Genomic DNA, 17,808 nt, shown 5'->3' on the forward strand with positions numbered 1-17,808 from the left:
TGAATGTCTAGTGCACAGAACTGCAGCTGGGTTAAAGTTATAAAGTAAAAGAAAATATGGTGGGTGTTTTTTTTTTATTGTTGTTGTTTTGTTTTGGGTTTTTTTGTGGTGTATGGAGGACTCTAATTCCTGTTTGCTTTTTCCCTTTAAGTGCTTGCCGTGTTTCCTGTTTCCCACTTTTGTGGCTCTTGAGCTGGGCTCTCAGGTGCAAGCTGAACCCCTATCAGTGCACATCAACCATTGACCCTGTGTCCAGAACCACTGACCAGGCTCTAAAGGAGATCACTGTGCAGAGACGGGCTCAATAGGAGGCAGAAACAGAATATTTTCTGATAAGGGCAGTTAAGTTCACAGATTTGTCAATTCTAATTTTTATTTTTTTAGTAGCTGGAAAACAAATGGATATGGGCATTCCCAATAATGCAGGTTACCTTGATATTGAAGAATTATCTTCACTAAAGCAGTCTCAAGAATGAAGATGCCTGTTGTTTAGCTATAAGTTGCATGTCCTTGCCATGGCATGGATAAAAAATTGGAAAGAACATGGGAACAGATGATCAGCTTCCAAGTGTTGTTGTTTGAGAGAAGCTTGTATTTGAGTCAGAGCTGATTAACATATGATCTTCAAGATAATTGTAATCGAAATAATCCTGAAAGTGAAATGAATAGCCAGGAGATGGTTTGTTGACAGAATGTCAGTATGTGAATGACAAAGAGCAGCCTGAAAGAAATGCAGAGAAGCTATATGAGCTGTAGTCTTTGAGTGAAAGAAACGGCAGATGTAACTTTGTGTAGATAAATGTGATGAACATAAGAGAAAAGCAATCCCATCTGTACATAAAAAATGATGGATCCTGAGATGTTTCTTTCAATTAGGAATCAGATTTTAGCACCCTGATGCATGGTGTGGTGAAAATATTAGCGCAATTCTCATTACTCTCCTAAAAATCTATATAATGTGCTAGATATATTGTCAAAAAAGTAGAACAAATCAAACCCATCCAGAATCCTATGCATACTCCTGGTTCCCTTTGCTCAATAAGCTTCTAGTTAGAGCTGGGAAAGTTACACAGGTGTAAAGGAGGTCCTGAAACCTCAGCACAATCCGTGGTACGGAGGAGGAGCCTTTAGGGTGGGAAAGAGGCTGCTGAGAGGGAACATAATGGAGAGGCAGAAGGAGGGAAGAGTTTATTCATTTTTTTTCCTCCTCCAGTAGAAAAATTTAGGGATATCAGATGAAATCAGCAGGTGGTCAGTTCAGCACTGATAAAAAGCAATAGTAGCTAACACAGCTTGCAGAGCGTTCCGCATGCCAAAAGTTTGCACGAGTTCAGAGAAGCAATGGGGCAATTCCTCTGAAGACTTTTAAAATACCAAGGCAATGTTTCTGGCCCCAGAACTCTGCAGTTTTCTGGAGAGTGAAGGGGTGCTTGGGGGAAATAACACTCCATTTGTCCTGAACATAGAGTGTGCCGTATTTCACTGTCAGACAGGCTGGGCTGGCTGCTGGACATGAGGACATTGATCTGTTCAATGGTTATAGCTGGATGTACATGAAAAAAAAGAAAAGGAAACGGAACAAAGATCCCTCTCTTCTGCTTTGTCCCTCCCCTTTGCAAAAAGCCCCCATATATCAAAGATGAAGGAAAGAAAGCAAAATCTTTGGCTTGTTTAAGGAGAACAGATTGTACAGCTTCTTATGCCAATTCCTTTTTGAAGTGTGGCCAAACAGAAAACTGTGGGAACAATGGAAAAGGCTGAGTCCGATGATTTTTCTCCTTTAAAATATACACTTCTGAAAGCTTGTAAGCATTCCTGCTTTGCTGACTGTACTGGCAAATGCTGCCGTTAAAGGATCGTGGATTAGTGTTTCATAAACTTAAGCTTAAAATTAAAACCTGAAAAGGTAAATTCTCTTGTCTAACCCACCAGGAAATGGTGTTTTGTTCATCCTGCTGGAGCAGTCTGTTTGTGAAAGCATAGCTAATCTAAAATACAATGAACTGCATTATTTCCCATTCCCTCTGCTAGCCGTTTTGTTGGGCTGTCCATCCTTTTACATTTCCTAGCAGGCCAAGAAAAAAAGGCTTCAATTGTACGAAGGAGATCATTTGCACGCAATTGCTTCTCCCAAGAAAATAAATTATTTCTACTCTTCCTGGTCATTTCTTCAAGCCTTTCTCCTTTGAGCAACAAGCTTTTGAACTCCAGAGGTACCAACCCTCCTGGCCAGAGACCTTGGGTACGAGCAAGGGTGCTCCTCACTGCCTCCTGATCCTCTGGGGACGGAGCAGCAGTTTCTTGTGGTGTGTCAGTATTAAGCAGGGAGGTTTTACTAACGTGAGGATGGTTCCTCCTCATCCTCAGCCATGAAGGTGTCCTGGGTCATCTGGGGAGAATCCTCCTCAGGCAGAGGCACTGGCTGAACAGAAGTTGTGCAGTGGTAGGAGAAGCCTGGTTTTCCATCAGATTTCAGTGGTACTTCCCAAGTTCCCTGTGCTTGTTGGCATTTTTGTGAGACGACTCTTCGCTGGCTCCTCAGTTTATATTTTGTGATTTGGCTGGGGGAACCACTGCAAATGAAATGATGAAGGGCTAAACATTTGTCTTCGGTATTTCCAAGTTCGCAGAGCAAAGGAACAAGCCCGGGAAAGGCTGGGAATGGCTATAATTTATTGCTGTTGTTATTATCTTTGCTTTCCAGACTCTGCAAACATTTGTCCTACCACAGGGAGAGCCTGTCCCTGCCTTCTCCGAGCTGCTCCGTGGGAATTACGAATTTCATTAGAATTGATCCCACTTCCAGGGGGATTTCTTGTTTCTGTGAACAAGCAGGAATACTTTCCAAGCTATCCAGCAATGAACAGTTCTGTGTGTGAATGGGGTTTTTTTCTGAAGATTTTACTCTTTCGGTTTTCCTCCGTTTTCTCCATTTTTCTAGCTTCCTTTTGTTTTCCTTTACCTGTCTCTGACTCCCAGAACACACAAGAGAGGCAGCTTTTAAAATACCTGTTTGTACTTAAAAGGCCTTACTTTTACAGAGAATCTTTAGCTGGTTTTCAGCAATAAATTAATAGAATGGAAAAAAAAAAAAGTGAGAGAAAATGTTGTGAAGTTTTGTTGCTGAAGATGATTATACCTCAAGTTTGGGTAATTTGTTGCAGTCTAAGAAGGCTGAAATGGACACTTTTTTCCTTTTTTTTTTTTTTTTTTTTTTTTCCCATCATGTACACATAGTTGATTTCAATGACTACAAGGGTAATTATATCTTTGTTTGCCAGGAACATTCAAATTGCCATGGTTTCCACAGAAAATGTGCTCAGACTCCCTGAAAGTAAGCACACAATAGGCTGTTAGAGCTGCCCTTTCTACTGGAATTATTTTAAGCAGAAGTGATGCACAGCAATTAACCCTTTGTGCTTGATGCACATCATAGTCTCAATCGATGGGCACTTAACAGAATAAAGGGACAGGATGAGAAATTTCAGGATTCACCTCTGAAAAGGATCTAGTTTAACTGCTGGGAACTTCAATAGCAGTAATCTTTCAATAGCGTATTGGATTTCTCAGAAGGTTATCTCATGGATTACATCAATAAAGCTTTTTGGGTTTTTTTGTTTTTTTTTTTTACTCACTTTGAAAAATGTGGAGGTGAGGTTATAATTTGGAAGATTGAGATGCCGCATGTGCTGCTGGAGACAATTCTCCTGTAAGTGTAGATTTTCCTGCCTTGCCTGAAACCTGGCCAAATCACAGGCCTAACTGCTAAAATCAACCTACCCTCTTCATTTGCCACACAGATCATTTCTGTCCCCTGAGAAAAGAAAGCCGCTTGAACAAATACCTTTCATTTGTTATTTTTCATCTGGAAAAAATAAAGATTGAGATGTTTCAATGCAAAGTTGAATGTGGCTTTGAAAATTTCCAAGTGAGTATATTATTTAACTTCAGCAGTCCTGAACTGGGGAGCATGAAAATCTGATGCCGAAATGCTCCTCTTCAGGGTTTTGGGGCAGGCAGAGAGTCCTGTGCCCTACACAGCAATATTGGTTATGTTTTAAGCCCAGGTTAACTTTAGATAATGGATTTCCATGGATGGATGCTATATTTCCCTGCTTCTGGTACTGGTAAATAAGCAAGTACCTGAAAGGCAGCAGAGCATCCTGGAAAATTCATCTGTCTTCAGTGTAGAAATATCCTGATTTAAGGGATCCTAATTGAAAAATAATAAAGTATTTTAAAAAGATGCCTTTCATCACGTTTTAATCAAACTCCTAAACCTGCAAAATTTTCTGGTTTGTTTGCTTTTTGACCATTTTATGATTCAAGAACCTGTAAAGGAACCTCCCTGCGATTGCACCTGCTCTATAAGGATCACAACAGATTTCTCCTTTTTTTGGTTAATTCACTGAATGCAAAGAGAAAACCTCTCATTTTCCCTATTTATTGTAAGTCACTCATGGTGTTGTTTTTTCTTATTTACACTTCCATTTTCTAGAGCACATTTTTTTACAGGGAAAGGCTGAGTAAAGAAACACAAAGCCTGGTGGCTTGGCTGGAGTTTCTGCATTGTGTGCACACGTCTTTAATATATTGACATTTTCACATCTGGTAACCGTAGACTTTAAGAGTATGTTTGCCGTGACAGAATTTCTATTTTGATAAAAGAAGAGCAATAATTTTAATGAATAGGGGAGGAAACGATGGGCAGGAAATGCAGTTGCCTGTGACAAGCATTTGTCTTTTTAAGCTGAGCATCTTTTCCTCCATGCATCTCAGTGCCTCAGAAAGCTCTGCAGTGAAATTTGGCTGTGCTTTTACTGGTGAGGGAGAGAATGGGAGCTGTACATTCATGGGCCCTGTCAAAAATGAACTACTAAATGACTTGATTGAATGTAGTGCGGTGAAAAAAAAGTCTTTGAAAACCCTCTGTGCTATTAAAGGGCAGGAAAATGGTTAGGGTTCTCTGCATTCAGAATTCCTGCCTCCTCTAATTAAACTAATTGTTGACAAAATGTTTACTTGACATCTGAGATTGTTCTGTGTTGAGATTTAAATTGTGAGGCCGTTCCTGCTGATGGAGTTTTCTTAAAGACTTGAAATTCTGCTTGATAAACAAATCCCATTTGCAGATCAGATGCCTCTTGCACTTGACTGCATCAGTGATTCAGATAATGACTTTGATAGGGATTTATTGGGTTTTAATGCAACTTACAGCTGGGGATTCTTTTCCCTTCACTAGGTAATTAATACAGTGTAGTTATGGTAACTAATGCTGATTAGCTGTCAGACAGGATCTTTGGTGGTGCTGGGTTAGGAGAGAGCTTCTGTAAGACTGTCTTGGGTTTTGTGCTCCTTTGAGGGGGTTTGTGGTGTTTGATCCAGTTTGTGGCAGTGTGTGCTCGTGCTGGGGCAAGGGATCTGGCAGAACAATCAGAACTCCTGTGATCAGGGTTTTCACCTGGACAGTAAGAGATCCAAAACGTCAAAAGCCTGTGGTAAGGACTGGAGAGACTTGCAACTGGACCCTAAATAATACTCCCTGTCCTTATCAGCTCTAGAGTGTATGCAGTCTCTAATTAAGGAACTCAAGAAAAGGGCTTGGGCTTATGTGGAAAATTCAGTTTGTGCAGAAAAACATTGAAAATATTAAACCTTTCTCATCAGACCTAGCACTCAGCGCTCAGAAAACTGACTTGAATTGTAAGCAATAACAACTCCAGGCACATCCTGGGAAGAGATGGCTCAGGGGAACCTCATAAAGGTGTGCAGGCAGGATATCAGGAAGATGGAGCCAGGCCATTTGTGCCTGGAAGGATGGAGCTGGAGCCATGTGTAAAAGAAAGGCATGCCAGAAAGTGCAGGTGCTGTCTGTGAGTGAGTGTGAGTGTTCCTGGGTCAGAGCTGGGCAGTCGCTGTGGGGAGCAGCAGTGGGGGCACACCCGTCACAGAGACAGGAGGAGAGCAGGCAGGCGCAGCTCCTGGAACTGTGTACCACACACACCTTGGTGAGGAAGGTAAAACCCACCAGGATCTCACCAAGGTAACCTACCACAGCAAGAAATTTGAGAAGTGTTCCTGTTGAAGCCTTTGTTCGTATCCGAACCTGGGACAGAATCTGAATGTGATGTGTCGGTGCAGCACAGGGTAGCTCATGTGCTTGATAAGCAAGAGTTAGATTGCTCTTGGCATGTGTTTGTTGTCTGGCACGTTTTGCCAGACAGTTGTTGTATTTACCTTAATTTCTACATTTTCGCTCACCTCCATTTTATTATCACAAACTGGTAATAAAAATAAAGCTTTTGTGAATATTTTACTAACCCTGAATTGCCCATCTCTTGGCCAATTGTCTTTTGCTATATTCCTCTTTTCTATCCTCTTTAGATTATTTTCTAATAGTTTAGGCATTTTATTGCTACTTCATCTTCTAATTTCTATTTTTAGATCTCATTAGATTCTGTCTGGTTTTCTATTATTACTTTCCCTCTTCTCACAGAACCTTTTCCCTTTTAGACCCCTTCCATTCTTTGGAAACCAGCCTTAAATCCAATTTTATGTAATGGGGAGCATCTCAGAATGCATCACTATTCAGTCAGTGCTCTCAAAGTTGTGGCTGCTCTTCTCAAATAAAAAGGCTGCTCTAAGCAGCACTGGTGCTTAGAGATGTTGGTAAGGATTCTTTGGGGTTTTTTTCCTTCTCACAATTCTCATCAGAGCCCTGGATCTCACTGGCAGTCACTGTTAGATGGGATAAAGACAACTCCAGCAGTGCAGCTGAGCATGGCCCTCTGCAGGGAAGGGAATATCCTGAGAATCTGCCATCCAGCAGTAATGTAACAGCTAAAATATGCTCAGGAGGCCTGAACATTCCCAAACAGCTCTGCAAAGCACCATGCTGTGAGTCATGTATGCTATAAAGCCCGAGGACAAGATACAAGATAGAGCTGCTGATTCCTTCTGGCTGGGGCTGACACTCGCCACTGTGAGAATCTGAATAATCGCCGTCATTAGGCTCTGCAAAATGCTGCTGGTGGTTGTTGTAGCCTCGATAGGCTAAAGATGCAGAGGAGAAGCAGCACAGGGTGGGTGTCCTTTATCAACCAAATGGGCAGAGAGGCAGTGGCTGTGCTAGCTGTGACCAAGGCCCTTGCTTGGCTCGCTTCAGGAGGAGTTTAGAGTACGTTACACAGGGTTTGGAGAGGGATTTGGGCTTTGTGATGGTGTTTTATATCAAAAACAGGAATCCTGAGCTCTTCCAAGGTTCTGCTGAAACACTGTGCAGAGCCCTTCCTGAGACACTTTGCCTTAATTACTTCTGCTGTGCTTGTCTCCCTGCACTAACTAATCTCTCCCTGTATTTGCTGGTGGATGAAGAACAGGCACCAAGCCTCCCAGCCCAGTGGATTTGGTTATACAGGAGCAGTGGTATCCTATAAACCTTCCTAATATTTGTGTGTCTGTCTTGCAGGGATTTACTGCAGGATGAAAAGCTCTGTGGAGCAACAGCACTAGACAAACCTTGAATTTAATTAAATTTTATATATATATATCTATATTAAGATGCAGCACTTTGATCCCCTGAATCAGCACTATCATGCAAGAGCAGCCTTGCAGAGAATGAACAGTAAATGAGCAAAACCAGCAAAACCAGGCAAGTAGTTAGTGGTTGCATTTAATCTTTGATTCTGCAAATATGGCTCCAGTTGATGCCAATGGAAATAGTTTACAAGTGCAAACCCCGGACTGCACCCCTGATTAGAGACAGCGACTACAGTAAGTCACCAAGGAAAGAGAGAGCAGTCATTAGAAAGCCACCTAGAAAAGACAGATTAGGGCTTGTGATTTGTTTAGGGCTGTATAGACCAACTCAAACAAGATTTTAAACCAAACAAACAAACAAACAAACAAAAAAAAAAAAAAAAAAAACCAAAAAAAAAAAAAAAAAAACCAAAAAAAACCCCCCACAACCCAAAAAATTCCCAATGAAAATCAAGCATCACGACAAAATCTCAGCAAAATAAGGAAGCAAATAACCTCCCCAGGCCTAAAATGGCTAGAATTGACCACGACTTGTGATTGTAGGAGTTCAGTTTTTTGTTCATCATTCCTGTAGCTGCCTGCCCATACTGGAATGGAAGCGATGAAACAAGCTGACCCTCTGGAGAGAAGCAAAGAGCTGCGCTTGAGAGATGGAACCCGAGGGACTTCTCTGACAAATAAATTCGGCAAAGCACCTGAAGGTATTGAAAGGCCAGAGAGGTGCCCCGATAATGCCACCCTAAGTCTGCTGCTCCTCAGACTGGTGTTTTGTCTCTGTGCTCGATGTCTTCTGCCGGGAGGTCAATTGCATTTACACACCTTTCTTCCCGCGCGTGGCTTTTTGCACAGCAGCCACTCAGCCGTGCCAGGTAGATAAGAAACGTCACTTCAAATGAACTGCTCTGTGCCTGAGGTGTGAAAATAACTCACAACATCTCACAGGTAGACACATTCAGTTTGTAGGTAGCATGAAACTCATTATGGGCTGGCAGGAAGGCTCCCCTCCACTTCCCCTCTCTATGGATTAATCTCTGTGTGAAGACTCACCACGTCTACTCTTTTTTTTTTTTTTTTTTTTTTAAGGGATGTGGAACTTCCTATGCAAAATGCTCTAACTGTATTTTATGAAATAATAAGTTTTCACCTTGAAACCAACAAATGCAGGAAAAAGCAGCCCAAGTGTACATTTTGAGTTGACAAGATAGCTGATTTTTTAATCTCCCAAGAGTCCACGTCTATTAAAGGACTTGTGTTTTGCTGTTCTTCTTTCAATTACAGAAATAATTCTCTCTCCCAGAGTTTGAATCTTTTCCAGAGGTTTTTAATGACTTGAAGGCTGACAGAAATTATTTAACAGTTTAAAGTCTCTTTCCAAAAGCCAAGAGGGTCTTTTAAGAGCCTGTAATAATTTTTATGGTCATGCTATATCGCCTCTTGATTGAAAAATACTCCGGAAATGGAAGGAGTAGAGAAAGAAGATGTAGGTAGCAAAGGAGATGTATTTTTTTTGTATTTTCCCTGATTATAGAAGGGTTTTTATACTTTGGTACCTGGATAATTGAAAGATAGTGGAACTGTTGGGAGGAGGAGGATCAGGACAAAACCTGCTGCAGCAGCCTGTGAATGGCAGTGAATATAAACTGTTCTTTGCTTGCTTCCTATGTTTATATTGACAGTAGGCTGTAACATCGCCCTTACAAAATGTGCTGTGATATATGTAGCTATCCATTCTTTTTTTTTGCAAGGATTTTGGGGTTTTTTGGCACCTGTGTGCAGAGGTTTTAGAATGAGAGCAAGTTCATATGCTTAAGTCCTGATCACTGTGAGAGAGTAAGGAAATAGGACATGAGGAGCTGGTGCAATGTGATGTACCTGCCCTGCTCCAGAGGAAGTCCAGGTTGTGATAACTAAAGGAGGCCTTTTCTCTGGAGATTTGGTGGTGTTGGTGTGCTTTCCTGGGTATCTCAAGTTAATGGGCTTGTCTGCACTCAACATCAGTCTTAGCTGGTTGATCTGTTTGATATCACCACGCTCTCATGGCTTTTCCTTCTTCCAGAGGTCACAGTTTGTTCCTATTGCCCAATGGGAGTTAAGCTTGAACCGGTGTAGAGGAAGTGTCCCCCACCAACCTGGGCTGCATTTTTGCCCTTCCAAAGCTCTCTGCAGAAGAGAGTGGATTTTTGCATGTCTTGAACATTTCTGTGTCTTGTAGGAATATTTTATAATCTCACTGAAATGAGGTGAGAAATAACTTTGGGTGGTAATCTTCGCTGAATGGTATTTAAATATATAGAAACATTGTTGATATGGAGATTTATTCCATAAAGCATTGTTCTGTGTGGATTTTTTTCTGATGATGTGAGTGTAAGGATACCGAGGGCTTAATCTGCTTTTATTACTAGAATTTAAGCTGTATTCTGAGATATTGAAGAGCTTTATCCCAGAAGGGTAAAATTCTGGATATGGCTCTTGCGATATGGAGATGTTTTTCAGGACCGATTCTTTGCGTTCTCAAGAAAATGCTGGCAACAAAAAAACCCTTGCTTTGAGACAAAACCATCAGAGGCTCTTTGAATGATTATGGAGTTGGGTTTCTTTCTGTTTGCTTTGCCTACTTACTTTAAGAGATGAGAAACTTTTTTTCCAGTTTTGATATTGGGGAATTATACCAACCCTTTAGACAGCTACCAAATGAAAAAAAAAGAAAGAAAGAAAGTCTGAGCTGTAACATTTAAAAAGTGTTTCCAGAGGAATGGCTTTATTTTGTTACCTCAGTGAGAATCACAGTGTTTTGCTTTTCCCTTATGGTCTCAGTGATGCTTAGAGTAATAAACAATAATGATACTGTGCTCTTACACGGTGCTTTTGTCCATACATCTCAGAGAAGGTTATAAAAGAGAGGTCGGTGTTATTGCCCCGTTTCAAGATGGAGAAACACAGAGGTGAATCGAGTTTCTGAAGGTTATCCAATGTGAGAGAGCTGGCAGAGAAATTTCTGTCAGAGTCATTTTTCATTAGGAAAAGCTGATTCACTGAAACTGAAACCTTTCATGGAAATTCATTAGTGTCCAGGAAATTCTGCATCTGCAGAAGCTAAGGGAAATATCACACGCTGCAGCAAGGAGCAGCTAGAAGCCTTGTGACAAGGGCATCGGGTGTGGGCAGGGGAGACCTGCGAGGTTTCACTTGGAGAACCGTAGTGAAAAGGGATTTGAGTCTGTTTCTCCCAAGGGAATATCCCTGTCTGTAGGTGTGGAATGTTGCCTAGTCATCCCCCCATCTGACACAGCACTGCCTTTCTCAGCCAGCTGTGGGTCTGCTGAAGGGTCTCAGTCTTCCCAAATCTGCTTCTGTGCTTGTTCCTTGGTGGGAACTGGATTTTCTGGGTGTTAAGGAGTGGATTTTATAGCTTTCATATCTTTAGCGTGAAAAAAAAAAAAATCAGCTAAAAAATTTATAGCCAAGAAAACTGTCTTCTATGTGGCTGCCTTGTTTTTGAATGGGTTTATACTTCTGATTTGGTAATGGAAAGTTTTGGAGGAAAGAAAGGCTTGAGAACAGAAGGATAGATGGGCACAAACATACTGTGAGGTCAGGTATGGAATTCTCCTCAAGAACCCCAGGCTGAGTCATCAGAGGGTATTGGTTTTACCATGACTCTTCCAGAAAGCTTTGGAAACAAGGACCAACCAAATGTTCCACTTTCACTCCACTAACTCCTCTGATGATCTTGGACAGAGGATCATGTTTACAACAGAGAGGGTGGTGGCTTTTTCGGCAAGGAGAAGCTGAAAATAAAATTCCAGACTGAACCTCTCAGGCTGAGTATTTCACATGACAAATTCAGTCAGACTAGAAAATACGAAGTTCAGACTGAATGTAAAATCACTGTTGCATTTCATGTATGTAAGCCTGAAGACAAAGGAATCTGTTTTGCTCAAAAATGCTGGAGCAGCCATTGAGCTTTGGGATAGACAGCTGGAGGCACCTTGACTCGGCAAAGAACAAAAAAGATAAACTAAAAGTAGCTACTTATTTTCAATAATTTATATTGAAACACCGAAGAAGGGTTTTCTTTTTTGTGCAAGCCTTTTGAAAAAGTGCTGGCAGTCTCACATAAGAACATTCTCCTCCAGGAATTTTTAGCAACAGGTGCCCATCACAGGGAAGTGCTTGCTGACCCCTCTCTGCCTTTTAAGAGATCCTTGCCATTGCCTAAGTCAGTAACAAACTGCCCAAGGTTCAGTACAGCAGCCCCCTGACTGTGACTGTGAACATCATTAGAGCTTTTTCCCCATATTGAAAGTCCACCTCTTCTCTATCTTTCTCTTTTATTTAAATCAATTCCTATCATGGGAGAGTATTACACATATTTTCAAAAAAAAAAAAAAAAGCAATTGCGCAGCTGCATTAATCAAAGGAGTAGTGTGCTGAAGGGAATGTCAGGCCTATTAGCTTGTCAGTGATCGGTGGCAGAAAAGCTGCTTTCAGCTAGTTTGCATTGTTTCCTTGGTGCTAATTAACAGATTTGCTGCATTTTAAAATATGATAGAAGGGAGAGAGGGGAAGGCCCCAAGATGTGTGTTGCTGTTGTGGGAGTGGAACAACAGGTCTGGCACATGTGAGGATCTTTAAGATGGTTGTCCTGTGTCTTTTTTCTTTGTTTGCGGTATGGGTGATTTTAGGAACTCAAAATCTCAAACAAGTTATCAGACTGGGGCCCCTTTTCGCTCAAAGAGGAGTTTGGGGTTGTCTGGAGACAGCAGCAAGGGTTCAGAACCTGCCATGATGAAGCTGTGTGGTAGCATCCGACTGTGCTGTCCAAGAGGACACTGTGCCACAGAGCTGGCCTCAGCCGTGCCCAAGCAGCAGCAGGAAAGTGCTCCTGATGTGTGTCCTCACCCAGCCTCCACCCTGTGTGAATGGCCTGTTCAGTGCATGCAAAATGCTGCCTGCCATCACCTCCTGCAAGGAGACCAGAAACCTTGCTGTGATCCTGGCGTTCCCTACATTTCTTGTTATCAGAAAACGCTGAGAGAAAGGTAAACTTCCCACCCTTTATCCACCCTTGCAGGGGTTCATTCTCTAAGCAACTGAAGGAGAGAATCCTGCGTGGATTTCTGAGCCCTGTGAGGAAAAAAGAAACGCGTGAGCTGCGTGGGTTTAGTGAGTTATTCGGGAAGCTAGTCCACTGAGCCCCTCATCCATCACGGGGCTCTTCCCTCAGCCACTATTCAAATAAGATATCCACACGCTGTGTCCCCAGCGCTTCTTCCAGTAATTCTCTCCCAGCAATGTGAAAGAGATGCTTGGTGCTTTACTTGGCTGTGGGAAAAGGCAGTGGCTGTTGCACAGCTCAGCTGAACAGGATCCTGTGCTGACAAACCAAACACCAGCTTGCCAGAGGAGCTGGGAGACGAGAAAAGGCCAAGGGTGTCAGTGAGTGGACTTCAAGGTGACTTAGAATCACAATCAGGAATGTACTTGAGAAAGATAATTGTAAACCACTTTCACCGCTCATTTTGTGGCCGTTCAGAGGTCTCTTGTAATTCGTGCTTTCCTTTCCAGAAACTCTGGTGCTTTCAACACGTGAGCAAATGGGTTCCAGAATGAAGACAAGGTATTTTTTGTTCTCTTTCACGGACATACATACACACACATTGAAACTAAAAGTTCAGAGTTGAGGCAAATAATTTCAACAGTGAGAAAGCCACAATGAAATTCTTTTGCCTCAGTTAGGACATCATGGTAAAAATATTCCTTCAGGGTGAGGAGTAACAATTTTGTTCATCATTCCTGCTTACTTTTTAGATGTTGTGGATTCCTGTGGGATTACTTAAAGCTAAGCATATATTTAATTGGTTTTTTCTGGATAAGGATATTCTCAGCTCTGAAACTGCACCTGAGCTATGACAGGTACACAATGGCTGTTATATTTCCCTGTTAAATTACTGCATTTATTCTTCACTCTGACAACTCATAAACCTACCATGAGTCACAAGAAGTTCCTGACGTTAAGTTCCCCATTCTTCTGATACATTTCAGGGTGGAAATAGAAGTTGCATTACAGTACACACTATCTTGTAGCCTCTGCAAAAGTTGAAAATCGACGGGAAAATAACCAAAATATTTTTATGAGTTCTTAATAAAGGACAGTACAAGTTCATACACATTTGAAGCTCTTTAGCATTTTTAGTAAAGATTGTACCATATCAAAGAGTTGAAAAATAATCCTTTCCACCTTTTGGTGATTTTATGTGCCAGGCATTGTGAGGGGTTGTCACTGTTGGACATGAAAAGATTGATACTCACACAGTCAAGTTCAGAGCAAAAGAAGGGAAGGTTTTTTTCAGCCTTGTTTATATAGATTCTGGACAATGACCAGGGGTTGGAGAATGAGGTCACCACCTCTCCAACCCCACTGGTCAAACTAGAAGTCCATCAATTGTCCCTCCTCCATGGAGGAAAGTGAAAACAATCACTTTGTTTATGTTATACTGCGTGAGAAACTCCACTACGAAAACGCAAAACATCAGAAGGCTGAAAACTCAGGGCAACAAGGGGTACTGAAATGTACCCTTCTGCTCGTTGTCTCTGCGCGTGAGAACTCCATTCTGCTCATAAAAAATGCGTCATCTCCCAGGCTGGCAATCTGGCACTTCTAGCTAGTTATTTTCAAATGGGCTTTTTATGCAAATAGACTGGGTTTGATTGAATGCAAGTGTAAAAAAATCAGGAGAAGCTTCAAACCCTGAAATGTTCCATAAGAAGATACTGAAACAGCTTGATTTAAGGGACATAACTTTAGCCAGCCTTTCTCCTCTCCCTGGTTCCTCAGTGGGGACAAAGACCTTTATAAGAAGTGATACTCTGAGGGGCTGATCACAGGTCCTGCTCTGAACTATCCTCCAGGAGAACTCCTTTCTGTCCTTTGTCCGCAGGGATGTCAGTCTCCTCACAGCATTTACCTTTTGGCATTGTAAATCCAAGGCGGCAGGATGGTGAATAAAGTTGTCTGAAAATAAAGAGGAAATTAGTGTCCACATCTTCTTCTGACTTGCACCTGGGCTTAAAGGGATGTCTTGTGAAAGTAATCAGTAGTGTTACATTTAGTTCATTTTGGCGACCTTCTCTACAGTCGTTCAGATTGTGAGATACATTAAAACAAACACACAAGAAGGTTTGTGTGAACTTTGTTCTAGGTACCAAAATGGGAAAATAGAGCTGGCACATCTTTTGCTCCATATGGTATCTCATTTTGCTCAGTGTGACCTTTCATTTTGGACATTCACAAAAAACCAAGAGTAGATATGTTGGAAGTTTTTCCACCTATGCGGCACAGGGAAATGTAGAGTGTGTTCCCTCTTGAGGAGGCTGGGCTAAAGATGGCCAGTCTCCAAATTCACCTTGGGCCCGTGATGCAAGCAGCAGTTTGGGATCAGCAGGGGTTGTATTTGAAGGTGGAAGAGTTTGTGTGTGAGCAAACAGGAATTCTTGTCAGGAATACCTAAACGAGTCTCGTGTAGAAGGTGGCAGAATAAGCGCTGCCATATTTATCTCCTAGAATTTACATCTTTTTCCCAGCTTGATGGCTACTACAGTTTTAATTTCCACTCAGCAGCAGATTTTCCAGTGTCTCTCTAAACCACGCAGGGAAGGGAAGCTGTGTCCTGCTGCGAGGAGCAGCACAGCCCTAAAGTAGTGCCATGGAAAAGACAGTCCTGTGACTCCTGATGTGCAGATAGAAAATGGCTGTAATTAGGGTGTCTTTTATTCTGGACAGTGGCTGCTACCATTGTCCACTAAGTGCTGAGTCAAGTGCTGTAAGTTGTCCAGCGAGTGCTGCTCGTGATTGCTGACAGGGTTTGGGAGTGCAATCCAATCACTCCTCCACTTCCAGCTCGACACTTTCAGCCAAGCTCTCTTAGGGTCAGTTTTGTGACAGCCAGAGCATCGAGCCTCAGTGGCAGAAAAGCAGGTTTGACAACTTCCTCAGCTCCTGTCTCAGTAGGGGATTAACTGGTGACCCAGTGCCCTGCTCCTGTAGCTCTGCTTCTCAGGTGGATGAATGCTGATTCCTGGTAATCCATGCTGAGCCTGCCGGGCACGCAGGTTAGTCCTTTGCTCTCAAGGGGAATTTCAGGTTTGCCTCAAGTACAGGGAGTTAAATCCATTGGCCAGGACTGAAGCCAACTGTTTGGTATAACACATTAAAATAAAACGCATTAAAATAAAACCAATCAGCCCCCCATCCCAGGGAGTTCCTGAGTTCCTGCCCGTGCCAAAATATATCTCTGATAATGGGTGTTGTTTCAGCAAAAAGGCAGAGAAAACCTTTGGCTAACTGCTGTATGAAATTAAGGGGCAGATAAAGGCACTCTCTTGAAGAGCAGCTATGAAGAATCTCTGTGTTGTATACTATGACTTAATGTTTTGGTTAAAAAACCCCCACATTTATTGCCTTTTTATTTGTCAGCCTTGCAGGTTCAGCCCAGCTGTGGATGAGTGAGCTGGAGTCTGCTTGCAGGCAGCTCCCAGGATCGTTAACTATTTGTGCTCTTCATTGAGAATTGTTAACTGTTTCCTTGTTTTTACTGTTACTGAGACTTCAGAGACTCGGAGTCTCAGAAAACCCAAAGAGTTTTCAGGGTTGGCAATTAGGAAAAACATCTTTTCTTTCCTTCTAAATTGAGCAAGGTTGATTTGGAAGGCAGAGAAAATAAACACATCCTTGCTTTTTCCCAAGGTCACCCTGGAGAGTCTAATCATGTTTTAATTTGGAGCAGTGCCTTTGTAGGATGACAGGCGACACTTTATGGTATGGTAAAGGGTAATCCCCTGTCATCAGTGGCTTTGACTTTAAAAAAATAATCAATGAATGAGTGCTTTTGTGAAGTCAAGAAATGAAAGAATAGTTAAGTAGTAAAAGTTCTCCATACCATAGGAATAATTTGTGTTCCTTTCCCTTTCAGGGTGAGGAAGAGCACCGGTAGATGCAGCATTTGCTCTCACTCACAGGTGCTGTGCTGCTGAATGGAATGAGAGCAGCTTTCAGAAAGTCTGTGTTTTGTTTCAGAATGCTGAACTCTCTGGCAAAGGATAAATCAATGACAAGTTCTCCTATACAACTTGCATAAATGTATCCAGCACTTAAGCAGTTTATCTGTAATTCTAATGGATTGCATTACTGGTGAATTAAAGCTTGGCCTTTGCCAAGATTTCAGTGGTGACTTTGGCTCTCTGAGTACCAAGGAGACCACTGGAAGCAGGAAATCAAATTCAGATTCGTTACTGAAAATACTGCAGAGCACAAGAAGAACAGGGAGCAGATGTGCACTGGCATTCCTATTATAAAAGGTATAATCTAGGGATCTCCTGCTAGTTAGACATATCAGCATATTAATAAGTCTCATGAAATGTCACGTCTCCTTTGGATAAAGCTGGGGATAAGCAGCTAATTTTTAAAATCTTAGAATGCTGAAGAGGAGTTGTAAGGAAGATAAGAGATACCTGCAGACAGTGTGGTGTTTTAATTTTTTTAGGGTAAAGCACAGCAGTTTTTGTCTTCAGAGCTCTCTAATAATTTGCTCTCTTTGCCTACAGTGGGAAACTGCTTTAATGAAGCTTTCTTGAGCTCTCTGTCCAAGATAGGCAGCAGAAGCTCAATTGCTCCTGTTCTTTTCAATGACAGGAGATGTTTTACCCGAGATAGTTGCTCAGAGGATGTCCAGGTGCAGCTGGCCACCTGATGTGTTTATCCTGATGAGCCTGAACCCCGCATCAGGGCAAGCATCTCTCCATTCTGGGCCAGCACTGGCTGGTGGAGCAGGGAAGGCTCTTCTCAGTTACTCAGTGTGCACACTCAGTGTGAGCACTCGGTGCTCAGCTGCACAGCAATAACCTGCAAGTGGCCATTAATAAAATCCCCGCTGGGATGCTGTTGTACATGGAAATGACCCTCAAACAAGGCTTTTTTCCATTCTTTGTGTTGCCAGCCTCATGCTCTCATCAGTCAGTCTCTTCTAAGAGTGAAAACATTTCAAAAGAGTTTTCATCTCCACCTTCTCTCGGAAAACAGAGAGAGCTGTGTGTGTGTGAAAACCTATATGAACAACTGGGGCCACTGGAGGAAACGTACACTTGTGAAATTAGGAGTCTTTGAGAAAGAGAACAATTGGCTTACAGCATATTATTGCAAAGAAATGTGGTTTTCAATAAATATAAGGACTTCTACTACATTGCAGGGCATTTCTGTCTGTCCTAATGGTG

This window comes from Hirundo rustica, chromosome 8, assembly GCF_015227805.2.
Source record: "Hirundo rustica isolate bHirRus1 chromosome 8, bHirRus1.pri.v3, whole genome shotgun sequence".
Classification (NCBI taxonomy): domain Eukaryota; kingdom Metazoa; phylum Chordata; class Aves; order Passeriformes; family Hirundinidae; genus Hirundo; species Hirundo rustica.